General features: G+C 36.9%; 1 pseudogene; it reads right to left on the reverse strand.

Moving 5' to 3' along the window:
• LOC109127380 lies at positions 6,514 to 7,200 on the reverse strand (annotated as a pseudogene).

Raw genomic sequence — 7,480 nt, forward strand, 5'->3', positions numbered from 1 at the left:
CTTTGTGGCAGGCTGTTTAGCCAGAGTGCCTGTTTAGGCAGTCCTCCGGGACAGATGGTCTTTGTGACGGTCCTGTTTAGGACATTTGTTTGGCCTTGGTGGCGGTCCTGTTTAGGACATTTGTCTGGCCTTTGTGGCGGCCTTTGTGGCAGTGGATTATCCATATGTGGTCATGAGGTATCCCAGTGAGGGGATATGTGGTTGGTAGGACATTAAGATGTCTTACGCGATCCACGGGAAGGAAATCTGGATAGAGATAGGACTCAGACGTGTTCAGAATTGTTTGCTCGCGACTCTTGGGGGGACTTAGGTTCTCCTAGTACTGCCATATTCTGAGACTTTGTGGTTTGGGAGTATGGTTGGTATATCGACTTCGGATGACGATCCGGGGGTGCGCTGTAGGGTGGCAACCCGAGAGACGAGTATTGGACTTCCTTATATATTTTGGCATGCGGGTTTAGGCCCGATGAGGAGCCAACATTATGGCATGCAGACTTAGGTCTGATGAGGAGCCAATAAAAACTCAAGGTTTAGGCCTATGATTAAAGGAAAGTCCAAACGTGGAGAGCAAATAATGCCTGGAGCGTGAGTCTATCGNGTTTAGGACATTTGTTTGGCCTTGGTGGCGGTCCTGTTTAGGACATTTGTCTGGCCTTTGTGGCGGCCTTTGTGGCAGTGGATTATCCATATGTGGTCATGAGGTATCCCAGTGAGGGGATATGTGGTTGGTAGGACATTAAGATGTCTTACGCGATCCACGGGAAGGAAATCTGGATAGAGATAGGACTCAGACGTGTTCAGAATTGTTTGCTCGCGACTCTTGGGGGGACTTAGGTTCTCCTAGTACTGCCATATTCTGAGACTTTGTGGTTTGGGAGTATGGTTGGTATATCGACTTCGGATGACGATCCGGGGGTGCGCTGTAGGGTGGCAACCCGAGAGACGAGTATTGGACTTCCTTATATATTTTGGCATGCGGGTTTAGGCCCGATGAGGAGCCAACATTATGGCATGCAGACTTAGGTCTGATGAGGAGCCAATAAAAACTCAAGGTTTAGGCCTATGATTAAAGGAAAGTCCAAACGTGGAGAGCAAATAATGCCTGGAGCGTGAGTCTATCGCCTAGAGGTGACCTTTCGTAGTTCGGTCAGAGGAGTGTGGGCCCTGGAGACGGTTGCACAGGAGCCTTGGCCGATGGTTGTTCGAGATTCGAGGACGAATCTAGTTTGGTGGGGGAGAATTGTAACACCCGCGAACCGAAATCCCGGTTTAGGGATTGCATCGGTCGATGCAGGTTGTGCATCGGTCGATGCAGGTTTGAGTTTCTGCATTTTGGCTTAAGTTAAACGCTGCGTTTTGGGTTAGGAAAACCCTTAAACTCGAGTTTTGTCTCATTAGGCGTGTTTAGCCGCTTTTGAGAGAAACGAAAGAGGAAAAGAAGAGTTCTTGGTGTTCTTGAGTGTTCTTGGTGATTTCTTGGAGTTGGAAGCTGTTCCTGTAGAGATCTGTAGCTGGGATCGTTGTAGGAGCGTCCTAGGGTCGTTTTCTTCCTGTGTTTGGGTCGTTTTCTTCTGTGGCAAAGGTAAGTTCAGGACCATGGCTTATCTAAGCTAGAGATTTCTCTGATTTGCTTGTTATGTGTTGTTAGACTTGCTAGATTGTTATTTGGGACGTTGGGAAGGTTTCTTGTGGCTTGGGATCGAGTTTTGTGGTTGTAGGAACGAAGATCCGGCGAGAAGCTTCGGGGGAAAACGAGTGCATCGGTCGATGCAAATGCGAGGACGGCGCGTAAACTCTAGAGCTTTCGTGCTATGTCGAGCATGCGTCGGTCGATGCAATGGGAGCATCAGTTGATGCAAGTTAGCCTTGCATCGGTCGATGCAGATCTTTCGTCGGTCGACGCAACCTCCAGCTGGTGTCGGTCGATGCTGAGTCATGGTTTGTTATTGTTGATTGTTGATTGTTTATTGATGGTTAGAGATGTCTCTATTGCTTGTGTGTATAGCCCAGTAGATGGGAGGATTGCCTTACTCAGTGTTTATAAAATACTCATGCATTGCAATATGTGTTTGTGGTGCAGATAAAGGCAAAGTGTAATCGTGGAATCAAGGCAATGAAGAGGAGGATGTTCTAGGGACTCGATTGGATGTTATCTGGCATTGCTAGGTTGCTAGAGTTGGGTCATTAGAAACATTGTTAGGTTGCTGGTTTCATGTTTTATGATGATTGGTATTGGATTGTGCTATATTTGATTATTGATTATTTATTGGATATTGATGTTGGTTATTTTCCGCTGTTGATTGTGATTGTGGTTAGGTTGCTAGTGGATATGGGACCAATAGTTGTAGTTTATTTATTATTATTATTATTTATTATTTATTATTTATTAAAAAAAGAAAACGGGTCGGGTCGTTTCAGTTAGGAATGTTATTGTATTGATGATGTGTTGGTTTTGTATTATTAGTATGTTTTCGCATTGTATATTGGTTGTTTGCTGGTTTAATGAAGTATTGCGATTTGGTTGGTTAATTAAATAGCATGTAATGCTTAATTATATGTTGTTATTATTATTAAAAAATGGAACGGGTTGTTTCACATTATTTATAATCTTTTATTTAGTTTAGGATAAGAAGCATGAACGAGAATATAAATTTATTTTTTAATCAATGTTTTCAGTTTGGTTTGTTTTGGTTGCAACCTACAAAATTAGGTTTTATTAATTTAAAGCAAGAATATTAAATTTTCNGGGAAGGTTTCTTGTGGCTTGGGATCGAGTTTTGTGGTTGTAGGAACGAAGATCCGGCGAGAAGCTTCGGGGGAAAACGAGTGCATCGGTCGATGCAAATGCGAGGACGGCGCGTAAACTCTAGAGCTTTCGTGCTATGTCGAGCATGCGTCGGTCGATGCAATGGGAGCATCAGTTGATGCAAGTTAGCCTTGCATCGGTCGATGCAGATCTTTCGTCGGTCGACGCAACCTCCAGCTGGTGTCGGTCGATGCTGAGTCATGGTTTGTTATTGTTGATTGTTGATTGTTTATTGATGGTTAGAGATGTCTCTATTGCTTGTGTGTATAGCCCAGTAGATGGGAGGATTGCCTTACTCAGTGTTTATAAAATACTCATGCATTGCAATATGTGTTTGTGGTGCAGATAAAGGCAAAGTGTAATCGTGGAATCAAGGCAATGAAGAGGAGGATGTTCTAGGGACTCGATTGGATGTTATCTGGCATTGCTAGGTTGCTAGAGTTGGGTCATTAGAAACATTGTTAGGTTGCTGGTTTCATGTTTTATGATGATTGGTATTGGATTGTGCTATATTTGATTATTGATTATTTATTGGATATTGATGTTGGTTATTTTCCGCTGTTGATTGTGATTGTGGTTAGGTTGCTAGTGGATATGGGACCAATAGTTGTAGTTTATTTATTATTATTATTATTTATTATTTATTATTTATTAAAAAAAGAAAACGGGTCGGGTCGTTTCAGTTAGGAATGTTATTGTATTGATGATGTGTTGGTTTTGTATTATTAGTATGTTTTCGCATTGTATATTGGTTGTTTGCTGGTTTAATGAAGTATTGCGATTTGGTTGGTTAATTAAATAGCATGTAATGCTTAATTATATGTTGTTATTATTATTAAAAAATGGAACGGGTTGTTTCACATTATTTATAATCTTTTATTTAGTTTAGGATAAGAAGCATGAACGAGAATATAAATTTATTTTTTAATCAATGTTTTCAGTTTGGTTTGTTTTGGTTGCAACCTACAAAATTAGGTTTTATTAATTTAAAGCAAGAATATTAAATTTTCCACCTACAAAGTTTGATTGCAACATACAAAACTAGTTATTAAAATTGTATTCCATCAAAGACGGTATTAGTTTAAACTTGAAATGGAACTTCCCTCTCAGGTGATGCATGTTAAAATAGTTAGTATTGACTTTGCAACTTAATTTCCAAATTAATGAATTAAATTGAAACATCAGTACACAGACCAAACACTAAAACACAAAAGAGCATTGTATTAAACCACTCATCATTAAACCTAGATTTGTGCAGTAATCTCCTCCTGATTTTANGATTGGATGTTATCTGGCATTGCTAGGTTGCTAGAGTTGGGTCATTAGAAACATTGTTAGGTTGCTGGTTTCATGTTTTATGATGATTGGTATTGGATTGTGCTATATTTGATTATTGATTATTTATTGGATATTGATGTTGGTTATTTTCCGCTGTTGATTGTGATTGTGGTTAGGTTGCTAGTGGATATGGGACCAATAGTTGTAGTTTATTTATTATTATTATTATTTATTATTTATTATTTATTAAAAAAAGAAAACGGGTCGGGTCGTTTCAGTTAGGAATGTTATTGTATTGATGATGTGTTGGTTTTGTATTATTAGTATGTTTTCGCATTGTATATTGGTTGTTTGCTGGTTTAATGAAGTATTGCGATTTGGTTGGTTAATTAAATAGCATGTAATGCTTAATTATATGTTGTTATTATTATTAAAAAATGGAACGGGTTGTTTCACATTATTTATAATCTTTTATTTAGTTTAGGATAAGAAGCATGAACGAGAATATAAATTTATTTTTTAATCAATGTTTTCAGTTTGGTTTGTTTTGGTTGCAACCTACAAAATTAGGTTTTATTAATTTAAAGCAAGAATATTAAATTTTCCACCTACAAAGTTTGATTGCAACATACAAAACTAGTTATTAAAATTGTATTCCATCAAAGACGGTATTAGTTTAAACTTGAAATGGAACTTCCCTCTCAGGTGATGCATGTTAAAATAGTTAGTATTGACTTTGCAACTTAATTTCCAAATTAATGAATTAAATTGAAACATCAGTACACAGACCAAACACTAAAACACAAAAGAGCATTGTATTAAACCACTCATCATTAAACCTAGATTTGTGCAGTAATCTCCTCCTGATTTTATTAAACCAATGAACGAAAACCATATATGGATCAGGTTTAGTTGTCCAAATTAAAAAGCTTATCTCTACTTGTAGCTCTACGTACTATGAATACAACGTCGGTTCGTTGTTGACATCACACTCTTTCCAACTCATTCTTATGAGTTATGTTATGACTTATGAGTAAGCATATAATGAAAATTATTAATCAAGCTGTTTTATACTATAAAAGCATAATTAAATGATGTTTATTAACTTTAAAAAAGATAGCTTTGCATCGCTGTCACATTGAGTGAGCGGTTAGGTGAATGGATATGGATTTTATTATAATAAAATAGGATATAATTAAGATAAAAATATAATCAACTAACGATAGTATTTTGATTTTATGAAATTTTATTGATATAGGGTTCGAATGGTGACTGCAGTTTTGGTTGTGCGAGGAAAGCGGTTTTAGAGTGCGGTACGGTTCAACTGCGGTATGTGTGGTTTGCGGGACAAGTACGGTTTATACAAAATAAACGGTACAGAATGATATTTGATTGGTGAAAAAACTATTTGCGGTTCAGTATTAATTGTGTGAATGGTAAAAAAAGGAAAAGCGGTGCGGATTACATATATTATAAATGAATTTATTAATAATTAGTATGTTTGTATATTATTGTATGTTATGAATTAATAATAAAAATAATTGTATTTATAAATCTTAAATACTATAGTTGATCAAAAAGTATCTTTTTTTTGTCTGACATATTGATAAAATGTTCAACTATAAAAAGATACAATTTTTTTTGAGAAAATTATCGATTATTTTGATTTTCCCATAACATATTTGCAATAGTATCTCTTATTTGCGTCATAGCTTCTCCATCTGCTATCTCTGTTACATCCATGTCACCTATATCATGCTCAAAATTTTGGTTGTTGTTCGTCTCAGTCAGTACATCTACGAAATCTGCATCCGAGAAATTTGAAATCCTGATGAAATTATGTAGTCCCACTGTAGCCATTACCACTCTTTTCTGAATTTGAACATTATATCTTGGAAAATCAGAAAGTATCCTCCACTTCTTCTTCTAAACTCCAAACGTTCTTTCAATAACAGAACGTAAAGATGCATGACATTGGTTGAACAATTCATGTTTATTCCTTGGAGGAGGACCAGAATGAAACTGGGACATATGATATCTCACAACTCGATTTCGTGATGATCTATAAGGAGCAAGAAATCCTTGTCTGTTTGGATAACCAGAATCAACGAGATAATACTTATCTGATGGAGGCAAAGGAAACTCGGTATCACTTTGTTGTGTCATTTGCAGAACAGCTGTATCGTGGCATGATCTTGGTGCTCCATTCCAGATATATGTGAATAACATATTCAAATCACATATTGCCATGATGTTCAATGATGCATTATCGTGTCGATTCCAATACATTCCTTGTAACCCAGGCTTTACTTTGACANAATTGTATTTATAAATCTTAAATACTATAGTTGATCAAAAAGTATCTTTTTTTTGTCTGACATATTGATAAAATGTTCAACTATAAAAAGATACAATTTTTTTTGAGAAAATTATCGATTATTTTGATTTTCCCATAACATATTTGCAATAGTATCTCTTATTTGCGTCATAGCTTCTCCATCTGCTATCTCTGTTACATCCATGTCACCTATATCATGCTCAAAATTTTGGTTGTTGTTCGTCTCAGTCAGTACATCTACGAAATCTGCATCCGAGAAATTTGAAATCCTGATGAAATTATGTAGTCCCACTGTAGCCATTACCACTCTTTTCTGAATTTGAACATTATATCTTGGAAAATCAGAAAGTATCCTCCACTTCTTCTTCTAAACTCCAAACGTTCTTTCAATAACAGAACGTAAAGATGCATGACATTGGTTGAACAATTCATGTTTATTCCTTGGAGGAGGACCAGAATGAAACTGGGACATATGATATCTCACAACTCGATTTCGTGATGATCTATAAGGAGCAAGAAATCCTTGTCTGTTTGGATAACCAGAATCAACGAGATAATACTTATCTGATGGAGGCAAAGGAAACTCGGTATCACTTTGTTGTGCCATTTGCAGAACAGCTGTATCGTGGCATGATCCTGGTGCTCCATTCCAGATATATGTGAATAACATATTCAAATCACATATTGCCATGATGTTCAATGATGCATTATCGTGTCGATTCCAATACATTCCTTGTAACTCAGGCTTTACTTTGACGCACACATGAGTCCCATCCATAGCTCCAACGAATCCACTAAAATATGGCCAATATCTTCGGTCTACTTGAAGTCTTTCAGGAATGTGATACAGCTATTGTCTTGTTGGAGTTCTAATATAATCACATGCTAATAACTCGGTTGCCTTAAGAACTTCCCTAAATTTTCTTTGCACAGTCTCTTGATTTCGGCCAAATCTTAAACCAACATCCCTTTGAACTTCATTGTGCCCACATATCCGTAGAAACATAGCCACACTCTCTTCAATCCCTACATTTAATGTTGGTTGTAGACCATAGTTT

This window comes from Camelina sativa, chromosome 11 (genome assembly GCF_000633955.1).
Source record: "Camelina sativa cultivar DH55 chromosome 11, Cs, whole genome shotgun sequence".
Classification (NCBI taxonomy): domain Eukaryota; kingdom Viridiplantae; phylum Streptophyta; class Magnoliopsida; order Brassicales; family Brassicaceae; genus Camelina; species Camelina sativa.